This window comes from Dendrobates tinctorius, unplaced genomic scaffold, assembly GCF_039654945.1.
Source record: "Dendrobates tinctorius isolate UK_male_01 unplaced genomic scaffold, ASM3965494v1 ptg000236l, whole genome shotgun sequence".
Lineage (NCBI taxonomy): Eukaryota > Metazoa > Chordata > Amphibia > Anura > Dendrobatidae > Dendrobates > Dendrobates tinctorius.
The window spans coordinates 2,767,501-2,790,756 of record NW_027361903.1 but is presented as its reverse complement, the minus strand read 5'-3'; the positions used below and the strand labels follow the sequence as shown (position 1 = coordinate 2,790,756).

The 23,256-nt window shown below is 47.7% G+C and overlaps 1 protein-coding gene across 2 annotated transcripts in view; it reads left to right on the top strand.

Annotated features, from left to right (window-relative positions):
- Nucleotides 1-23,256, top strand: part of ATRNL1 (attractin like 1) — a 775,749-nt gene that overhangs the window by 575,418 nt on the left and 177,075 nt on the right. The gene's annotated exons all lie outside the window — the stretch shown is intronic.

The window sequence follows — 23,256 nt, the reverse complement described above, 5'->3', positions numbered from 1 at the left end:
CTGGCTGATGTTTTGGTCACTTTTGAATGCTGGTTGTGCTTGCACACTCGTGGTAGCATGAGACGAACTCTAGAACCCACACAAGTGGCTCAGGTAGTGCAGCTCATCCAGGATGGCATATCAATACAAGCTGTGGCAAGAAGGTTTTCTGTGTCTGTCAGCGTAGTGTCCAGGGGTTGGAGGAGCTACCAGGAGACATGGAGGGGAGCCGTAGGGGGTCAACAACCCAGCACCAGGACTGCTACCTCCGTCTTTGTGCAAGGAGGAACAGGAGGAGCACTGCCAGAGCCCTGCAAAATGAGATCCAGCAGGCCACAAATGTGCATGTGTCTGCACAAACGGTTAGAAACTGACTCCATGAGGATGGTCTGAGTGCCCAAAGTCCACAGATGAGGGTTGTGCTCACAGCCCAACACCGTGCAGGACGCTTGGCATTTGCCACAGAACACCAGGATTGGCAAATTCGCCACAATCACCCTGTGCTCTTCACAGATGAAAGCAGGTTGACACTGAGCACATGTGACAGAGACTGGAGACACTGTGGAGAGCGATGTGCTGCCTGCAACATCCTTCAGCATGACCGGTTTGGCAGTGGGTCAGTAATGGTGTGGATTGGCATTTCTTTGGAGGGCTGCACAGCCCTCCATGTGCTCACCAGAGGTAGCCTGACTGCCATTAGGTACCAAGATGAGATCCTCAGACCCCTTGTGAGACCATATGCTGGTGCGGTTGGCCCTGGGTGCCTCCTAATGCAGGACAATGCCAGACCTCATGTGGCTGGAGTGTGTCAGCAGTTCCTGTAAGATGAAGGCATTGAAGCTATGGACTGGCCCTTCCGTTCCCCAGACCTGAATCCGATTGAGCACATCTGGGACATCATGTCTCGCTCCATCCACCAACGTCACGTTGCACCACAGACTGTCCAGGAGTTGGCTGATGCTTTTGTCCAGGTCTGGGAGGAGATCCCTCAGGAGATCATCTGCCGCCTCATCAGGAGCAAGCCCAGGTGTTGTAGGGAGATCATACAGGCAAGTGGAGGCCACACACAATACTGAGCATCATTTCCTTGGCATGAGACATTTCCACTGAAGTTGGATCAGCCTGTAATTTGATTTTACACTTTGATTTTGAGTATCATTCCAAACCCAGGCCTCCATGGGATATTAATTTTGATTTACATTGATAATTATGTTTTATTGTTCTGAACACATTCCACTATGCAATGAATAAAAATTTGCAACTGAAATATTTCATTCAGAGATATCTAGGATGTGGTACTTTAGTGTTCCCTTTATTTTTTTGAGTAGTGTGTGTGTGTATGTGTATATGTGTGTGTATGTGTGTGTGTGTGTGTATGTATATATATATATATATATGTATATATATACATACATACAAAACACACACGCGCAAGCATGCATAGATACAGTCATATGGTAAAGTTTGGGCACCCCTATTAATGTTAAACTTTTTTCTTTATAACAATTTTGGTTTTTGCAACAGCTGTTTCAGTTTCATATATCTAATAACTGATGGACTCAGTTATATTTCTGGATTCAAATGAGGTTTATTGTACTTACAGAAAATGTGCAATCTGCATTTAAACAAAATTTGACCGGTGCAAAAGTATGGGCACCTCAACATAAAAGTGACATTAATATTTCGTAGAGCCTCCTTTTGCAAAAATAACAACCTCTAGTCACTTCCTGTAGCTATTAAGGAGTTCCTGGATCCTGGATGAAGGTATTTGTGACCATTCCTGTTTACAAAACAATTCCAGTTCAGTTAAGTTTGATGGTCGCCGAGCATGGACAGCCCGCTTCAAATCATCTCACAGATGTTCAATGATATTCAGGTCTGGGGACTGGGATGGCCATTCCAGAACATTGTAATTGTTCCTCTGCATGAATGCCTGAGTAGATTTGGAGCGGTGTTTTGGATCATTGTCTTGCTGAAATATCCATCCCCTGCATAACTTCAAATTCGTCACTGATTCTTGCACATTATTGTCAAGAATCTGCTGATACTGAGTTGAATCCATGCGACCCTCAACTTTAATAAGATTCCCGGTGCCGGCATTGGCCACACAGCCCCAAAGCATGATGGAACCTCCACCAAATTTTACTGTGGGTAGCAAGTGTTTTTCTTGGAATGCTGTGTTTTTAGCCTCCACGCATAACGCCTTTTTGTATGACCAAACAACTCAATTTTTGTTTCATCAGTCCACAGGACCTTCTTCCAAAATGTAACTGGCTTGTCCAAATGTGCTTTTGCATACCTCAGGCGACTCTGTTTGTGGCGTGCTTGCAGAAACGGCTTCTTTCGCATCACTCTCCCATACAGCTTCTCCTTGTGCAAAGTGCGCTGTATTGTTGACCGATGCACAGTGACACCATCTGCAGCAAGATGAGGCTGCAGGTCTTTGGAGGTGGTCTGTGGATTGTCCTTGACTGTTCTCACCATTCTTCTTCTCTGCCTTTCTGATATTTTTCTTGGCCTGCCACTTCTGGGCTTAACAAGAACTGTACCTGTGTTCTTCCATTTCCTTACTATGTTCCTCACAGTGGAAACTGACAGGTTAAATCTCTGAGACAACTTTTTGTATCCTTCCCCTGAAAAGCTATGTTGAATAATCTTTGTTTTCAGATCATTTGAGAGTTGTTTTGAGGAGCCCATGATGCCACTCTTCATAGGAGAATCACATAGGAGAACTACTTGCAAGTGGCCACCTTAAATACCTTTTCTCATGATTTGCACCTGGCTATGAAGTTCAAAGCGCAATGAGGTTACAAAACCAATTTAGTGCTTCAGGAAGTCAGTAAAAAGTAGTTAGGAGTGTTCAAATCAAGAAAATGATAAGGGTGCCCATACTTTTGCACCGGTCAAATTTTGTTTAAATGCAGATTGCACATTTTCTGTTGGTACAATAAACCTCATTTGAATCCAGAAATATAACTGAGTCCATCAGTTATTAGATATATGAAACTGAAATAGCTGTTGCAAAAACCAAAATTGTTATAAAGGAAAAAGGTTAACATTAATAGGGGTGCCCAAACTTTTACATATGACTGTGTGTGTGTGTGTGTGTGTGTGTGTGTGTGTGTGTGTGTGTGTGTGTGTGTGTGTGTATATATATATACACATACGTGTGTCACTGACATCTATCTATCAATGTATTCTATCTGTATATATCTATTCTTTTCTAACCTGTCATGCTGTGATTATACTGAACGCTGCACAGGAATTGCAGGCTTTCATTCTATCCTATACAGGTGCATCTCACAACATTAGAATATCAAAAAGTGAATTTATTTCCGTTCTTCAATACAGACAGAGACTCTCCTCTATTCTATAGAGTCATTACACACAGAGTGATTTATTTCACGGGTTTATTTCTGGTAATGGTGATGATTATGGCTTACAGCTGTAACAACCCTGCTGGCATCACTGCATGGTCTCCCATCCCCTGCACACCAACTTACTTTCTGCTTCAAGCCATGCTGTGAATTCTGTCTGTTGCAGGTCCTGTGCTCTGTGCCTCTGCTCTATGCTTCCAAGCTATGTGTGTATAGGGAGGCGGCACCAGAACTCTCTGGTTCTTATGCAGTCAGGGGGCACCTGTGTAATATGTCCCTGACCAATCACCTAGAGCCCTTGACTATTTAGTTCCACCACTTCCACTAACCTTTGCCTGTGCAATGTCTAATCTCAGTTAGTATTGATATAGAAGAGTTAATGGTTTGCTTTTATATCCCTTTAATTGCCTTTAAGACTTCAATTGCCTTTTGCCTTATTATTGCTATGTGTTATTCTTATGTAGATTACTAGTCTCTGTCTTCAAGGAAACTATACTTGTTATCATATTTGTTCTCAACAACATGTTCTGGGTACATTGTAAACAAGGTACGACCCTGAGGTGATGGTGGGGGCCAAATGAGCTCCATAGAGTCACATATTGTTGTAAATGGTATAAAAACATGTCTTGTATTTCATTACGCCAGATAAAGTGATTTGACCACGGCTTGTGTGTTGAAGTCTCTTTGTCTCCAAGCGCTTGCAACAGAAAGGGCGAAAAACCTGGTAATTCGGACTCACTGGTGATCTGGCACAGCTGACTCTTGGTCAGAACAAAAGCAGCTACGACAGTATCTTGCTGCTGAGGAAGCCAGGCCCTGTTCTGTGTATTTCCTCCTTCTCTGGAGGAATACTTCTTGTCTTGCCTTGTACCTTGTCTGCCTGCCAGGAGGCTAAATATCCTGGCCCTTGAGTCTTGGTTCCAGTACCTTGTCTGTACTCTGTCCTACCTTAATCTCCCTTTCTCCTTGTCAGTGGCTTCCTTCCCTGCAGTGTCTTTCCTTGTGTCCTCCCTGTCTGTGCAGCTGCACCCTTGCAGCTCTGTCTGTTCATCTGCACCCTTGCAGCTCTGTCTGTTCATCTGCACCCTTGCAGCTCTGTCTGTTCATCTGCACCCTTGCAGCTCTGCCTGTGAATCTGCACCCTTGCAGCTCTGCCTGTGAATCTGCACCCTTGGAGCCCAGCCTACTCTGCACTCCTGCGGCTCCGCCTACCTGCACCTCCTGTGTGAATAGGTCCCAACCTGTTCCTTCACATTCCACTCCTTCCTGCCTATATCCATACCTGCACCTCCTGTGTGAACAGGTCCAAACCTGTTCTCTCATATATCACTCCTGCTTGCCCTGTGTCTCAAGCCGTCACCTACCTGCCCAGTGTCTCCAAGCCATGCCCGCTTGCCCAGTGTCTCCAAGCCGTGCCCGCTTGCCCAGTGTCTCCAAGCCGTGCCTGCCTGCCAGTGTACCAAGCCGTGCCTGCTTGCCCAGTGTCTCATCGTGCCTGTTAGTCACACCTGTCCAAGTGACTTGTCCCCGAGTGGGATCAGCAGCCACAGCCAGACACCACCCTGGAGTGGCACCCGACAGCTACCTGCCGCACAAGCCTGACCTCACCATCAGAGGCTCCAGTGAAGACCGAGGTAGCTGTCGTAGTCACGCCCCTTTCAGGGTAGCCTGGTTTGTGGCACAGTGGGGCCACAACCCCCCGGCTCACGCCATTCAGCCAAGGCGTGAGCGTGACAACAGCCAATGAGAACCCAAAAGTCATTATCTCAGTAAATTAGAATACTTTATAACACCTGCCTGAAAAAATGATTGTAAAATCAGAAATGTTTTCCTACTGAAATGTACGATGAGTAAATGCTCTCAATACTTGGTCGGGGCTCCTTCTGCATCAATTCCTGCATCAATGCGGCGTGGCATGGAGGCGATCAGCCTGTGGCACTGCTGAGGGGTTATGGAAGCCCAGGTTACTTTGATAGCAGCCTTCAGCTCGTCTGCATTGTGGGGTCTGGTGTCTCATCTTCCTCTTGAAAATACTCCATAGATTCTCTATGGGGTTAAGGTCAGGCGAGTTTGCTGCCAATCAAGCCCAGTGATACTGTTGTGTGTACACCAGGTATTGGTACTTTTGGCCGTGTGGACAGGAGCCAAGTCCTGCTGGAGAATGACATTTCCATCTCCATAAAGCTTGTCGGCAGAGGGAAGCATGAAGAGCTCTAACATGTCCTGGTAGACGGCTGCGCTGACTTTAGTCTTGATAAAACACAGTGGACCTACACCAGCAGATGACATGGCTCCCCAAACCATCACTGATTGTGGAGACTTCCTCCTGTATATATACACTGCACTGTACCGCTCCTCCTGTATATATACACTGCACAGTACCCCTCCTCCTGTATATATACCCTGCACAGTACCACTCCTCCCGTATAGATACACTGCACAGTACCGCTCCTCCCGTATAGATACACTGCACAGTACCACTCCTCCTGTATATATACACTGCACAGTACCACTCCTCCTGTATATATACACTGCACAGTACCGCTCCTCCCGTATATACACACTGCACAGTACCACTCCTCCTGTATATATACACTGCACAGTACCATTCCTGTGTATATATACACTGCACAGTACCACTCCTCCTGTATATATATACACTGCACAGTACGACTCCTGTGTATATATACACTGCACAGTACCACTCCTCCTGTATATATACACTGCACAGTACCGCTCCTCCCGTATATACACACTGCACAGTACCACTCCTCCTGTATATATACACACTGCACAGTACGACTCCTGTGTATATATACACTGCACAGTACCACTCCTGTGTATATATACACTGCACAGTACCACTCCTGTGTATATATACACTGCACAGTACCACTCCTGTGTGTATATATACACTGCACAGTACCACTCCTCCTGTATATATACACTGCACAGTACCGCTCCTCCCGTATATACACACTGCACAGTACCACTCCTCCTGTATATATACACTGCACAGTACCATTCCTGTGTGTATATATACACTGCACAGTACCACTCCTCCTGTATATATACACTGCACAGTACCGCTCCTCCCGTATATACACACTGCACAGTACCGCTCCTCCTGTATATATACACTGCACAGTACCATTCCTGTGTATATATACACTGCACAGTACCACTCCTCCTGTATATATATACACTGCACAGTACGACTCCTGTGTATATATACACTGCACAGTACCACTCCTCCTGTATATATACACTGCACAGTACCTCTCCTCCCGTATATACACACTGCACAGTACCACTCCTCCTGTATATATATACACTGCACAGTACGACTCCTGTGTATATATACACTGCACAGTACCACTCCTCCTGTATATATATACACTGCACAGTACGACTCCTGTGTATATATACACTGCACAGTACCACTCCTCCTGTATATATACACTGCACAGTACTGCTCCTCCTGTATATACACACTGCACAGTACCGCTCCTCCTGTATATATACACTGCACAGTACCACTCCTCCTGTATATACACTGCACAGTACCGCTCCTCCTGTATATATACACTGCACAGTACCACTCCTCCTGTATATACACACTGCACAGTACCACTCATCCTGTATATATACACTGCACAGTACCACTCCTCCTGTATATAAATATACACTGCACAGTACGACTCCTGTGTATATATACACTGCACAGTACCACTCCTCCTGTATATATACACTGCACAGTACCACTCCTGTGTATATATACCCTGCACAGTACCACTCCTCCTGTATATATACACTGCACAGTACCACTCCTGTGTATATATACACTGCACAGTACCACTCCTCCTGTATATACACACTGCACAGTACCACTCATCCTGTATATATACACTGCACAGTACCGCTCCTCCTGTATATACACACTGCACAGTACCCCTCCTCCTGTATATACACACTGCGCAGTACCCCTCCTCCTGTATATATACACTGCACAGTACCGCTCCTCCTGTATATACACACTGCACAGTACCCCTCCTCCTGTATATATACACTGCACAGTACCCCTCCTCCTGTATATATACTGCACAGTACCACTCCTCCTGTATATATACACTGCACAGTACCACTCCTCCTGTATATATACACTGCACAGTACCACTCCTCCTGTATATATACACTGCACAGCACCACTCCTCCTGTATATATACACTGCACAGTACCCCTCCTCCTGTATATATATACTGCACAGTACCCCTCCTCCTGTATATATACACTGCACAGTACCACTCCTCCTGTATATATACACTGCACAGTACCACTCCTCCTGTATATATACACTGCACAGCACCACTCCTCCTGTATATATACACTGCACAGCACCACTCCTCCTGTATATATACACTGCACAGTACCACTCCTCCTGTATATACACACTGCACAGTACCACTCCTCCTGTGTATATATACACTGCACAGTACCACTCCTCCTGTATATATACACTGCACAGTACCACTCCTCCTGTATATATACACTGCACAGTACCGCTCCTCCTGTATATATACACTGCACAGCACCACTCCTCCTGTATATATACACTGCACAGTACCACTCCTCCTGTATATATATACACTGCACAGTACCACTCCTGTATATACACACTGCACAGTACCACTCCTCCTGTATATATACACTGCACAGTACCACTCCTCCTGTATATATACACTGCACAGTACCCCTCCTCCTGTATATATACACTGCACAGTACCACTCCTCCAGTATATATACACTGCACAGTACCACTCCTCCTGTATATATACACTGCACAGTACCGCTCCTCCTGTATATATACCCTGCACAGTACCACTCCTCCTGTATATATACACTGCACAGTACCACTCCTGTGTATATATACACTGCACAGTACCACTCCTCCTGTATATACACACTGCACAGTACCACTCATCCTGTGTATATATACACTGCACAGTACCACTCCTCCTGTATATACACACTGCACAGTACCACTCATCCTGTATATATACACTGCACAGTACCACTCCTCCTGTATATATACACTGCACAGTACCCCTCCTCCTGTATATACACACTGCACAGTACCCCTCCTCCTGTATATATACACTGCACAGTACCGCTTCTCCTGTATATACACACTGCACAGTACCCCTCCTCCTGTATATATACACTGCACAGTACCACTCCTCCTGTATATATACACTGCACAGTACCACTCCTCCTGTATATATACACTGCACAGCACCACTCCTCCTGTATATATACACTGCACAGTACCCCTCCTCCTGTATATATACACTGTACAGTACCACTCCTCCTGTATATATACACTGCACAGTACCACTCCTCCTGTATATATACACTGCACAGTACCACTCCTCCTGTATATATACACTGCACAGCACCACTCCTCCTGTATATATACACTGCACAGTACCACTCCTCCTGTATATATACACTGCACAGTCGCACTCCTCCTGTATATACACACTGCACAGTACCCCTCCTCCTGTATATATACACTGCACAGTACCACTCCTCCTGTATATATACACTGCACAGTACCACTCCTGTATATATACACTGCACAGTACCACTCCTCCTGTATATATACACTGCACAGTACCACTCCTCCTGTATATATACACTGCACAGTACCACTCCTCCTGTATATATACACTGCACAGTACCACTCCTCCTGTATATATACACTGCACAGTACCACTCCTCCTGTATATATACACTGCACAGTACCAGTCCTCCTGTATATATATACACTGCACAGTACCACTCCTCCTGTGTATATATATACACTGCACAGTACCACTCCTCCTGTGTATATACACTGCACAGTACCACTCCTCCTGTGTATATACACTGCACAGTACCACTACTCCTGTATATACACTGCACAGTACCACTCCTCCTGTATATATACACTGCACAGTACCACTCCTCCTGTATATATATACACTGCACAGTACCACTCCTCCTGTATATATATACACTGCACAGTACCACTCCTCCTGTATATATACACTGCACAGTACCACTCCTCCTGTATATACACTGCACAGTACCACTCCTTCTGTATATATACACTGCACAGTACCCCTCCTCCTGTATATATACACTGCACAGTACCCCTCCTCCTGTATATATACACTGCACAGTACCACTCCTCCTGTATATACAGTCATATGTAAAAGTTTGGGCACCCCTATTAATGTTAACCTTTTTTCTTTATAACAATTTTGGTTTTTGCAACAGCTATTTCAGTTTCATATATCTAATAACTGATGGACTCAGTTATATTTCTGGATTCAAATGAGGTTTATTGTACTAACAGAAAATGTGCAATCTGCATTTAAACTAAATTTGACCGGTGCAAAAGTATGGGCACCCTTATCATTTTCTCGATTTGAACACTCCTAACTACTTTTTACTGACTTCCTGAAGCACTAAATTGGTTTTGTAACCTCATTGAGCTTTGAACTTCATAGCCAGGTGTATCAAATCATGAGAAAAGGTATTTAAAGTGGCCACTTGCAAGTAGTTCTCCTATTTGATTCTCCTATGAAGAGTGGCATCATGGGCTCCTCAAAACAACTCTCAAATGATCTGAAAACAAAGATTATTCAACATAGCTTTTCAGGGGAAGGATACAAAAAGTTGTCTCAGAGATTTAACCAGTCAGTTTCCACTGTGAGGAACATAGTAAGTAAATGGAAGAACACAGGTACAGTTCTTGTTAAGCCCAGAAGTGGCAGGCCAAGAAAAATATCAGAAAGGCAGAGAAGAAGAATGGTGAGAACAGTCAAGGACAATCCACAGACCACCTCCAAAGACCTGCAGCATCATCTTGCTGCAGATGGTGTCACTGTGCATCGGTCAACAATACAGCGCATGCATAACGCCTTTTTGTATGACCAAACAACTCAATCTTTGTTTCATCAGTCCACAGGACCTTCTTCCAAAATGTAACTGGCTTGTTCTAATGTGCTTTTGCACACCTCAGGCGACTCTGTTTGTGGCGTGCTTGCAGAAACGGCTTCTTTCGCATCACTCTCCCATACAGCTTCTCCTGGTGCAAAGTGCGCTGTATTGTTGACCGATGCACAGTGACACCATCTGCAGCAAGATGATGCTGCAGGTGTTTGGAGGTGGTCTGTGGATTGTCCTTGACTGTTCTCACCATTCTTCTTCTCTGCCTTTCTGATATTTTTCTTGGCCTGCCACTTCTGGGCTTAACAAGAACTGTACCTGTGTTCTTCCATTTCCTTACTATGTTCCTCACAGTGGAAACTGACAGGTTAAATCACTGAGACAACTTTTTATATCCTTCCACTGAAAAGCTATGTTGAATAATCTTTGTTTTCAGATCATTGGAGAGTTGTTTTGAGGAGCCCATGATGCCACTCTTCATAGGAGAATCAAATAGGAGAACTACTTGCAAGTGGCCACTTTAAATACCTTTTCTCATGATTTGATACACCTGGCTATGAAGATCAAAGCTCAATGAGGTTACAAAACCAATTTAGTGCTTCAGGAAGTCAGTAAAAAGTAGTTAGGAGTGTTCAAATCAAGAAAATGATAAGGGTGCCCATACTTTTGCACCGGTCAAATTTTGTTTAAATGCAGATTGCACATTTTCTGTTAGTACAATAAACCTCATTTGAATCCAGAAATATAACTGAGTCCATCAGTTATTAGACATATGAAACTGAAATAGCTGCTGCAAAAACCAAAATTGTTATAAAGAAAAAAGGTTAACATTAATAGGGGTGCCCAAACTTTTACATATGACTGTATACACTGCACAGCACCGCTCCTCCCTTGCCATTTATGCTTTTCTCAGCAGTTTTCAGTAATATTATATTATCCTGCTTCTCATTATTTCAGTGAAAACATGAAGTTGCGTTTTCTTCTCACTTTTCCGCTCCTGTGAGACGTTCCTTCCCAGCGGGATTTTTACCGTTCTCCTAATAGCATTTAATCAGTCGCTGTGAGACTCCAGGTGGGATTTTAGCGAGAATCTCTAAAACACATTGAGCTGCAGATATTTCCACAGATCTGTTGTCACATCCTCACACTGAATATTTACACCAGATTCTTCTTTCGTTCAGTTTTTTAATGACTTTTTTTCTCTCTGTGATCTGTATCAGTGCGACAAACTATTGTCAGAGCGAATGGAAAACTAGAGACGTTTACTATATATACAGGACAGGAGAGGTGGCACTGTGCATGCAGTGTATATACAGCTCTGGCAAAAATTAAGAGCCCACAGCACAGTTTTATAAAGATCAGGTTATCTCCATGTCTGACAGCCATTCCTCCATCCCAGTGTCAGCTGAATTCCAACCAGAGTCCACCTCATTCTACTTCATGTGCTTCTGATTAGGTGATCACCTGAACCAAATCTTATTTAATAAAGGAAAGTATAAAATCCCTGCTGTGGTGTTCACAGTCCTCCTGCAATAGTACAAGGTGGATGGCAAAACAAGTGCTAGTAATATCCCAAAAGTAATAGGAATGAAAAATAACTTTTAACCATGCCAAAGGAGCTGAAAAGAAAAGTCTTGAGTGAGGAAAAGAAGGGCTCAATTCTGGCTTTACTAGCAGAGGGATACAGTGAGCGTCATGTTGCCTCCATCTTTAAAATTTCTAAGACGGCAGTCCATTACAACAAGGTCAAGCAGACGTTGGGGACAACAAAGCTACAGACCGGCAGAAGGCGAAAACAACTCTCCACTGACCGGGATGACAGTCTTCTTATTTGAATGGCACTCAGCAACCGCAGGATGACATCAAGTGACCTACAAAAGGAATGGCAAATAGCAGCTGGGGTGAAGTGCACGGCAAGAACAGTTCGTAACAGGCTCCTAGAAGCAGGGCTCAAGTCATGTAAAGCTAGAAAAAAGCCTTTCATCAATGAGAAGCAAAGGAGAGGCAGGCTGAAGTTTGCCAAAGACCATAAGGGTTGGACCATAGAGGACTGGAGTAAGGTAATCTTCTCTGATGAGTCTAATTTTCAGCTTTGCCCAACACCTGGTTGTCTAATGGATAGCTGGAGACCTGGAGAGGCGTAGAAGCCACAGTGTCTTGCACCCACTGGTGGAGGATCGGTGATGATCTGGGGAGGCTTCAGCAAGGCTGGAATTGGGCAGGTTAATCTTTGTGAAGGACGTATGAATCAAGCCGCAGACAAGGTCATCCTGGAAAAACAGCTGATTCCTTTTGCTCAGGCAATGTTCCCCAACTCTGAGGACAATGCGCCATGCCACACAGCTAGGTCATCAATGTGTGGATGAAGGACCACCACATCAAACCCCTGTCATGGCCGCCCAATCTCCAGACCTGAACCCCACTGAAAACCTCTGGAATGTAATCAAGAGGACGATGGAGAGTCACAAGCCTTCACACAAAGAAGAACTGCTGACATGTGTGTACCAGGAGCGGCATAAGGTCACCCAGAAGGCGTGTGAGAGACTGGAGGAAAGCAGCCAAGACGCAGGAAAGCTGGGGTTAACAATCATGGGGATTCCACACAATATTGATTTCTGAACTCTTCCTGAGGTAAAACATTAGTATTGTTCTTTCTAAATGATTATGACCTTGTTTTCTTAGCATTATTTGAGGTCTACAAGCACTGGGTGTTTTTTTATTTTGACCATTTCTCATTTTCTGAAAATAAATACAAAATTTAGTGCTTGGAAATTCGGAGACATGTTGTCAGGAGTTTATAGAATAAAAGAGCAATTTACATTTTACTCAAAAATATAAAGAGAAAAATCAGACAAAGTGAACATTTGGAAGTGGTCTCTTAATTTTTGCCAGAGCTGTATATACAGGACAGGAGAACGTGGCACAAATTCAATTCAAATTCAAAGAAGCCTTATTGGCAGGACTAAATACACATTAGTTTTGCCAAAGCAAGTGTACAAAAGGGAATAGGGATAGGGACTGTAGGAAAGGTGGATGGGGCAGATCCAGGATGGGGGCTATAGATATCCATGGCATAGGGAAGGTGGATGGGGCAGATCCAGGATGGGGGCTATAGATGTCCATGGCATAGAGAAGGTGGATGGGGCAGATCCAGGATGGGGGCTATAGATATCCATGGCATAGGGAAGGTGGATGGGGCAGATCCAGGATGAGGCTATAGATATCCATGGCATAGGGAAGGTGGATGGGGCAGATCCAGGATGGGGGCTATAGATATCCATGGCATAGGGAAGGTGGATGGGGCAGATCCAGGATGGGGGCTATAGATGTCCATGGCATAGGGAAGGTGGATGGGGCAGATCCAGGATGGGGGCTATAGATGTCCATGGCATAGGGAAGGTGGATGGGGCAGATCCACGATGGGGGCTATAGATGTCCATGGCATAGGGAAGGTGGATGGGGCAGATCCAGAATGGGGGCTATAGATGTCCATGGTATAGGGAAGGTGGATGGGGCAGATCCACGATGGGGGCTATAGATGTCCATGGCATAGGGAAGGTGGATGGGGCAGATCCAGGATGGGGGCTATAGATGTCCATGGCATAAGGAAGGTGGATGGGGCAGATCCAGGATGGGGGCTATAGATGTCCATGGCATAAGGAAGGTGGATAAGGCAGATCCAGGATGGGGGCTATAGATATCCATGGCATAGGGAAGGTGGATGGGGCAGATCCAGGATGGGGCTATAGATGTCCATGGCATAGGGAAGGTGGATGGGGCAGATCCAGGATGGGGCTATAGATGTCCATGGCATAGGGAAGGTGGATGGGGCAGATCCACGATGGGGGCTTTAGATGTCCATGGCATAGGGAAGGTGGATGGGGCAGATCCAGGATGGGGCTATAGATGTCCATGGCATAGGGAAGGTGGATGGGGCAGATCCACGATGGGGGCTTTAGATGTCCATGGCATAGGGAAGGTGGATGGGGCAGATCCAGGATGGGGGCTATAGATATCCATGGCATAAGGAAGGTGGATGGGGCAGATCCAGGATGAGGCTATAGATGTCCATGGCATAGGGAAGGTGGATGGGGCAGATCCAGGATGGGGGCTTTAGATGTCCATGGCACAGGGAAGGTGGATGGGGACATGGGGAAGATCCAGGGATTGGCTATAGAAGTCCATGGCATAGGGAAGATGGATGGGGGGCATGGGGCTGTGCATGCAGTGTGTATATGTGTATATATATATATATATATATATATATAGTAGCGCTCACTGAGTGCATTGGGGAACGCCCGCTTGGCAGCGCTATAACATTCAGGAAGACTCAATTTCCCTAAAAGTTCTCCTGGGTTTATTGCTCCATATCCCCAGCAACACAAACACAGAGTAGTCAGCCTTTAGGTCCGGCAACATAAAATAATAGTGTCCATAAACAGGGCTTTGCTCCCTCAGACCCTGTTCACACACAGGCCAGGGCAATGTCTGTTAAACATTCAGTTCCATAGGACAGTACAGTCTCTTACTGACCGGGGCAGAGGTGTATCTAGGCTTTCTGGCACCCGGGGCAAGAATCCGTTTCGGCGCCCCCCCCCCAAGTACATATGCGACTTGCACAGTTAGTCATGTACCCACGAGCTGCTCCTCCTAATGCTCTCAATGTTCAGTAAAAAACTGAGAGAAGCAGGAAGAGAATCTCGTTGTCACAGGACCATACCTATGAAAATCGCATATGAGTGAAGTGTCCGTGTGACGACTACTGGAACCTGCAGAGCTGAGTCCTGACATTGCAGCTTCTGAATTCTCACAATGAATGCACTGCACACTTTTAGGATTCTCCCTTGCCGATGTACAGTAATGTCAGCACAAGTATGTGATTTATATACTTCTGGCCACATTCCGACTAGACGTGCCCGGCCTCGCTCCGTGCATTATCATTGAGTGAGGCCACACATGTCTAGTCAGCATGTGACCGTATGTATGTAAATTACCGGCACAAGAGAATCCTGACAGCGTTCAGTGAGCACTGTGAGAATTCAGAAGTCTGCAGTCACATAGAATGTCTGCAGACTCAGCACAAACCTGGAGAACCCCTTTAATGTTCCTAACAAATAAAACCATGAGAATTAGTCAGTGTCACAAATAACATTTACATCCAGGTACCTTATAGATGACGTCGTCTCTGCAGTCAGTCACCTTTTCTTCTAGACCCCATGATGAGTTTTCTCATCCACATCTCGTCTCTGCAGACGTCCATCTTCTCCGGTCTTCTGCAGCAAATCTCCACACAACGCCCTTAAAGATAGAAGTGTCATTATAATGCCCCTAAATAAAAATATCTGCAATATACTGTCACCACACACTATTCCCCTCCCTCCTCATACTGTCTCCTCTAACATCCCCCTGTTCACCATACTGTCTCCTCATATATTTACCCCCTCACTCTCTATACTGTCTGCTCACACATAACCCTGATTCCCCATACTGTGTCCACATACATTAACCCGTTCGCTCCCCACACTGTCTGCACCAATCCCCCATACTGTTTCCTCATACATACTCTTTATTTTGCGTCCTCAAATCTCCTCACACATTAAACCCCCCCCATCCCCAATCCCCCACACATTAAGTACACCCATTCCCACTCCAAATCCCCCCACACATTAACCCAATCCCCACTCATTAACCCCCATCAGCACTCCAAATACCCCCACTCATTATCGCCCCCATACATTAACCCCCATCCCCATTCATTAACCCCCGCACACATTAACCTAATCCCCACTCATTAACCCCATCACCACTCCAAATCACCCCACACATTAAATAACCATCTCCACTCCAAATACCCCCACACATTAACCCCCATCCCCACTCATTAACGCCCCCACACATTAACCCCCATCCCCATTCATTAACCCCCGCACACATTAACCCAATCCCCACTCATTAACCCCCATCACATTAAATAACCCCCATCTCCACTCCAAATCCCCCCACACATTAACCCCATGGCATCCCCACTCATTAACCCCCACACACATTAACCCCCATCCCCACTCTAAATACCCCCACACATTAACCGCCATCCCCTCTACAAATCCCCCCCATCTCCACTCATTAACTCCCCCTCATCTCCCATCTTCGGTGGTTCTTCAGCTCCACAGAGCAGCACACTTACCACCAGCATTTGCTTTGGGCGCCGGGGAGTGACGTCAGCAGCGTGATCACATGACCTGATCACGCTGCTGACGTCGCTCTGGCCCGGCGGTCAGAGCATCAATTGTACTGGCGTCTGTATAGACGCCAGTACAATTGTTCCCTGGGAGCCGGCACGCGCTCCTTCTCTGCGCCCGCTGTCAGCTTGACAGCTGACACAGAGAACCGCCGACTCTCAGGCCGGGGGGGCGGCAGAACGCAGCCGCCAAGGAGGACACTGCGGACCGCTGCATTAGGCGGCCCGACTGCGCCCCCCTGCTGGCTGCGCCCGGGGCAACTGCCCCGGCTGCCCCCCCCAGATACGCCCCTGGACCGGGGTCAGTGCCACTCACGGTTGTCCGACCGTCCACTCTGGAGGTATCTCACAGACCTCGTTCCTCTGGTTCAGGAAAGCCAGCACTGCTTCCCCAGGCTAAGCGATATCCAGCAAGCAGGGTTGGCCTGGAGCCACACACACAGGAGGCCTTCTACCTCCCAGGTCACAGACAACTCTGTAGTGGCCCACCTGGACACATGGAAATCTGTGCACAATCCAGACCTAACCTGCTCTCCTTTCATACAACACACCTTCATTATGTAGGCTGTAACCCCCAACTCCAGCTGATGTATGGATCACATGGCTGGTTACCTGGTCATGACCTCACGGCAGGCCCCGAACATACCTGCAGCTTCTGAAGGAAAACAGGGGTAAAGCCAGCACCCTCACCCAAAGGTGAGGTCATATGGGTAGCCTGACCCTCCCATCTCTCATAGCTACCCGCAACCCGGACCCAGGTGCACTGACCGTTATCTTAGTGCTCACGTGCACTAATATAAAACACTCCGGGTTGCATCTCAAGGAGCATCCGTCCCTGTGACATATATCGGCCATTCACAATCCTGCCAGTCTCTGTTTCTGCATCACCACAGAGGGAACGCCTGTATGCATGACCTGGGGAGCCCATACAGCGCCCCCTAGCTGTCACAGGGGTCACTGCATCACATACCCCCCTCTGTTCAAACTTGTGGGGTTGAACACTTGTCACAAACCGGGGCCCTCTCAGTCGTCTTTGAGCATCAGCTCTCGAGACGTAGTCCATCACTGTCATTGTATCCCTCTCTGGGACCACCACACTATCAGACTTTGTCCTTTCACGTTTCAGAGTCCATCTGTTAGGCCTCGCCCGCCCCCAGCGGTCCTTATGTCGGCCTTGAGCTTTGGCCTTTAAGTCACAGCCAACTGTGTTATCAGACCTTTGTTAGTCTCCACATTTCTGCCGTACGCCCCGTCACCCAACCTTTCTCTCAATGGTCGGCTCTCCCGGTTCGTACAGGCATGAGTCCCACGTCCAGTCGAGCTAACTGGCTGGTCTGAGTCTCACCCTTTGTCGCTACATCCACCAACGGGTCTCTTGCCTATGCTACTAAGATTAGAACTGCCACTTGCAGATTCTCGACATCCTTGTCTTCGGCTACATGCCACTTCATCATTTGGAGGATCCCTTTGGGTCCTTATATCTTAGGTTGGAGGTGGATGCCACCTGATGTTCTGCATGTTTATTCATCTGCAGTCAGAGCAGCTACGACGGGACCATCTCCTTTAGGTGCGTTACCCGATATTCCAGGAGCATGCAGAGGTTCCCAATGCTTTCCACCGAGCCATCAACAATGACTGGAACCATGTCATCTTCAACAGCGACTTGGATTTCACCAGCAGGTGGGATCCTCACTCTCTTCACACCGGATCGATGCACCATCTCCTGCATCACCTTTCCAAATCTTCCAAGGACTTTCCCCACCAGACTTCTGGGTACCGGAATTATGTCTTCCACATATGCCAGCCGACTTTGAGCTTTCCTCGCAAGCTCCAGGCGTCGAGCGGCTTTCTTATTACCCAACACGACCATCTGTTTTGTGCGGAGACATTGTAGGTGCATCTCCTTCAGGACAGTCACCCGCTTCTCTGTAACTTCCCTATCTGCCAGTATCACCAACTGGTTTGTCTCCGGGGCCCAGTTCACACTATAGGCTTTTATTGCCTTTTTAACGGCCTCATGCGCACCCTCACTGGTACACGCGTCTCGCACATCTTCGGGTACGTCCATCACGTACTTAAAGAGCAAAGCCTCACTCTCTTCATGGACAGATGGCTCCTGGTTTACCACGGACACTTCCCTCAAGACATCTGCCACGACCGGGTGACTGTCTTGTTCAGCTCTTAGCTCACAATTCCTGAGATTTACCCTCTTCAGGACACCTTGCCAAGATGGGCATTTGCAGCTCCGCCTTGTTATCATTCGGGCATGGCTGCTGTACGTCTTTGACCACCAACTTCTCCTCCTGCAGGAGACCTCTTACTGCTTCTCTGAGCACTTCCACCTCTTCCCTTAGGGTCTTATTCACACCTTGCCACGTTGTCAGGTGACCTCTGAGCTCAGAGACTTCCTTCTCCAGCTCCTCCACTCTGTGCTCGGCCATTTGTCTAAGGGCCTTAACTGCTGAGAGCTCGGACTCTAGGTGGTGCAGCCGCTCCAACTGCACGTAGTTGGCAACTTCCATACTCGCCACTTTTAGACATTCCTTCGCCAGCTGTTGACACATCTCTTCGCGCCCTTGCTCCAAGTCTCGTATGTGCGCCTCTACCCTGCGAAAACTGTCAACTTGCTCTTCCCAAGTGTCCATCTCCTGGGTCAGTTTGTTAACTTGACCCTCTAGTCGTCGGGTGATGGCGTTCAAATTGGAGATCTTCTCTTCCTGCTCCAACTTCTCCGAGGATGCTGTTGGTTCAGCCCCATTCCGGCTTTTACCCCTCCGGCGACGAGACGAAGACTTGCCACTTAGTCCTGAGTCAGTATTACTGTTCTGCTTTCCACTGTGGTCACCGTCTGAATGGGAGTCACCACCACCCGACCGGTCATCCTGTACGCCTTGTGGAGCACTGTCATCACACTGGGTCCGAGCTTCTGTCTGCACAACATTGTCCTCAGCCCTAGTGATTGCTAACAGTAATAACATGTCACCCCTGGTGTCTGTGTCACACCCCATTGTATGGAAAACACTCACGTTGCTCTCTGTTCGGGTGTCAGCTCCATTCCCTTTTTCTACCACATCATCAGTCACACTGTGGTACCCGTCAGGTGACATCCTGTCCGTAAGTGGGGCAAAGGTATCCTTCCTCTGGTCACTACAACTTCTGACCCGTCACGGTTGGAAGATGTTATTGCCTTTATGTACGCAGCCCCCGCAGCCAAGAGCCCTCCATCCTCCTGCTGTAGAGCCGCTCCCCTCTCCCACAAGTTAGAGAACAGCCCAGAGTCCTGGCCTATGACTACTGGACACCATAAATTGGGGACTATAGCGACATCCTGTCCGGTACTGTCCCAGATCGTCTCAAAGATCACCCTGGCCACTGGATAGTCCCTAGTGCTCCCATGAACGCAAGTGACCCCGACCTTCCTATTGGGTATTACAAATCCCTGGGGCGCCACCCTCACTCGAGTTACCGGGGTCCCAGAGTCGACCAGTCCATACATTTCCTCCTCGTTCACCTGCAGGGCACACCCCCGTTGCCTCTTGCCGGGTGGGTAGTTCATCAGGCAGACTGGACACCTATAGTACATTTGCCGCTGGCAACAATTCGTCTGCACCACCCCTTTTATGTCGGGATGCTCCTCCCCCTTTTGGGCCACTATCCCCTTTTGGGACTCCGCCTTCCTCTGGGACTCCACCCCTTTTTGGGTCACCACCCCGATTTGGGCCACCACCTTCCTTTGGGGCTCCACCCCCTTTTGGGTCACCACCCCGATTAGGGCCACCGCCCCCTTTCGGGATTTCCCCATGTCCCCTCTACAGGCCTTCTTAGGCCAGAGTTCACACAGTACCGTTTGTCTTTTGGGCTTAATACTGGCCTTTTAGGAAGATGAATACTCCAATGTCCTCTTACTATACGACACCAGCTCCTGCTGGCACTGCCACAGCTCCTGCTGTAGCCGCAAATCACCGGCGCCTCAGGCTGCCGCTCACAAACCGCTGCTGGCGTCACTGCAGCTCCTGCTGCGCTGTATTCGTGGACCCACCGATCCACAGCAATCTTCGTAACCCCGCCGAGTTCCAGCAAGCCGCTTGTCACCTTCGTAACCCCGCCGAGTTCCAGCCAGCCGCTTGTCACCTTCGTAACCCCGCCGAGTTCCAGCCAGCCGCTTGTCACCTTCATGACCCTACTGAGCCACCGCAAGCTGACTTGAGAGGGAGAAAAAAAAAACAACACAAAAAATACACGTGGCCTGTCCGTGTGCTATTCAGGACGTCCGTCCCCACGTGGAACTGTCCAACACACAGGCCTCACCGGGTGCTATTCAGGGATCCAACCCTCCTCCCAAGGTCTCCCAACACACCGGTCACCAGGTCCAGGGTCTCAGCATGTGCTCCAGGGATCTGGTACCCTGAACCATTCAGGTACACAGTCTCTCAATGACCCCGGTCAGTACAACACGGGCTCCTGTCCGTTACCTGCTGCCGTCGGCCACACAGGTTTCCGGGTACCTCTTATCCACAGAGGCACCCTATATCTCCTGGCTCAGAGTCGCCAGCACTGCAACACGTGCTTCTTGAAACCGTTGCCCCTAGCAACCGATTTTGTAGTCCTCATCCGTTTCCCCTAGCAACAAGGCTACAGCAGTGCCCTTAGCATTCTCCACCATATGTAGGGTAGCGCTCACTGAGTGCATTGGGGAACGCCCGCTTGGCAGCGCTATAACATACAGGAAGACTCAATTTCCTTATAAGTTCTCCTGGGTTTATTGCTCCATATCCCCAGCAACACAAACACAGAGTAGTCAGCCTTTAGGTCCGGCAGCATAAAATAATAGTGTCCATAAACAGGGCTTTGCTCCCTCAGACCCTGTTCACACACAGGCCAGGGCAATGTCTGTTAAACATTCAGTTCCATAGGACAGTACAGTCTCTTACTGCCCGGGGTCAGTGCCACTCACGGTTGTCCGACCGTCCACTCTGGAGGTATCTCACAGACCTCGTTCCTCTGGTTCAGGAAAACCAGCACTCCTTCCCCCGGCTGTGCGATATCCAGCAAGCAGGGTTGGCCTGGAGCCACACACACAGGAGGCCTTCTACCTCCCAGGTCACAGACAACTCTATAGTGTCCCACCTGGACACATGGAAATCTGTGCACAATCCAGACCTAACCTGCTCTCATTTCATACAACACACCTTCATTATGTAGGCTGTAACCCCCAACTCCAGCTGATGTATGGATCACATGGCTGGTCACCTGGTCATGACCTCACGGCAGGTCCCGAACATACCTGCAGCTTCTGAAGGAAAACGGGTACAGCCAGCACCCTCACCCAAAGGTGAGGTCATATGGGTACCCTGACCCTCCCATCTCTCATAGCTACCCGCAACCCGGACCCAAGTGCACTAACCGTTACCTTAGTGCTCACGTGCACTAATAATAAAACACTCCGGGTTGCATCTCAGGGAGCATCCGTCCCTGTGACATATATTGGCCATTCACAATCCTGCCAGTCTCTGTTTCTGCATCACCACAGAGGGAACGCCTGTATGCATGACCTGGGGAGCCCATACAGCGCCCCCTAGCTGTCACAGTGGTCACTGCATCACATATCCCCCTCTGTTTAAACTTGTGGGGTTGAACACTTGTCACCAACCGGGGGCCTCGAGATCGGGCACCCATGTCGCCTTGCCGTACCAGTCGAGAGGGCCCTCTCAGTCGTCTTTGAGCATCAGCTCCCGAGACGTAGTCCATCACTGTCATTGTATCCCTCTCTGAGACCACCACACTATCGGACCTTGTCCTTTCACGTTTCAGACTCCATCTGTTAGGCCTCGCCCGCCCCCAGCGGTCCTTATGTCGGCCTTGAGCTTTGGCCTTTAAGTCACACTCCCCGATCACAGACAACTCTGTAGTGTCCCACCTGAACACATGGAAATCTGTGCACAATCCAGACCTAACCTGCTCTCCTTCCATACAACACACGTTCATTATGTGGGCTGTAACCCCCACCTCCAGGTGAGGTATGGATGACACAGGAGATGTGGTACCGTGCATGTAGTGTATACATATATATATATAATATATACACAGGTGAGGTGGTGCTGTGCATGTAGTATATATGTACACATGACAGGTGAGTTGTTACTGTGCATGCAGTATATATATATATACAGGACAGGTAATGAGGTACTGTGCCTGTAGTATATATGTACATTGTGGCAGTACAACTCACTCAGCAGTTCACAGAGGTAGGAAACCAGAACGGTGTCTCTTTAAATCTTCAGTTGGTTATTATATGGCAGCATAAACCAACAAGTACGGGAAAGTAAACCACAGCCCTTCAGGAAAACAACAAAGAAAACAAAAATGCTGTACACAGTCCATACATTTGCAGGGAGGTTCCTGCTCTGCAGCACCACAGGTTCAGCATTTCCTCCTCAGGAAACAAACTACAGGAGATCCTCTCTCCAGTCCTGCTGAACCAAAACTACCTCTGGAGCCCAGCTATTTAAGCTCCAGACCAAACCCTGAGGTGGAGATAAGGTGGACATCCTCCCACCCACTCTATGGATGTCCACATGAAAAACAGCCATTACATAAATTAGTTTAACCCCTCACGGCACTTAGTGTGCTGGAGGATAAAACTCTGGGTTTTATATCACTGACGCC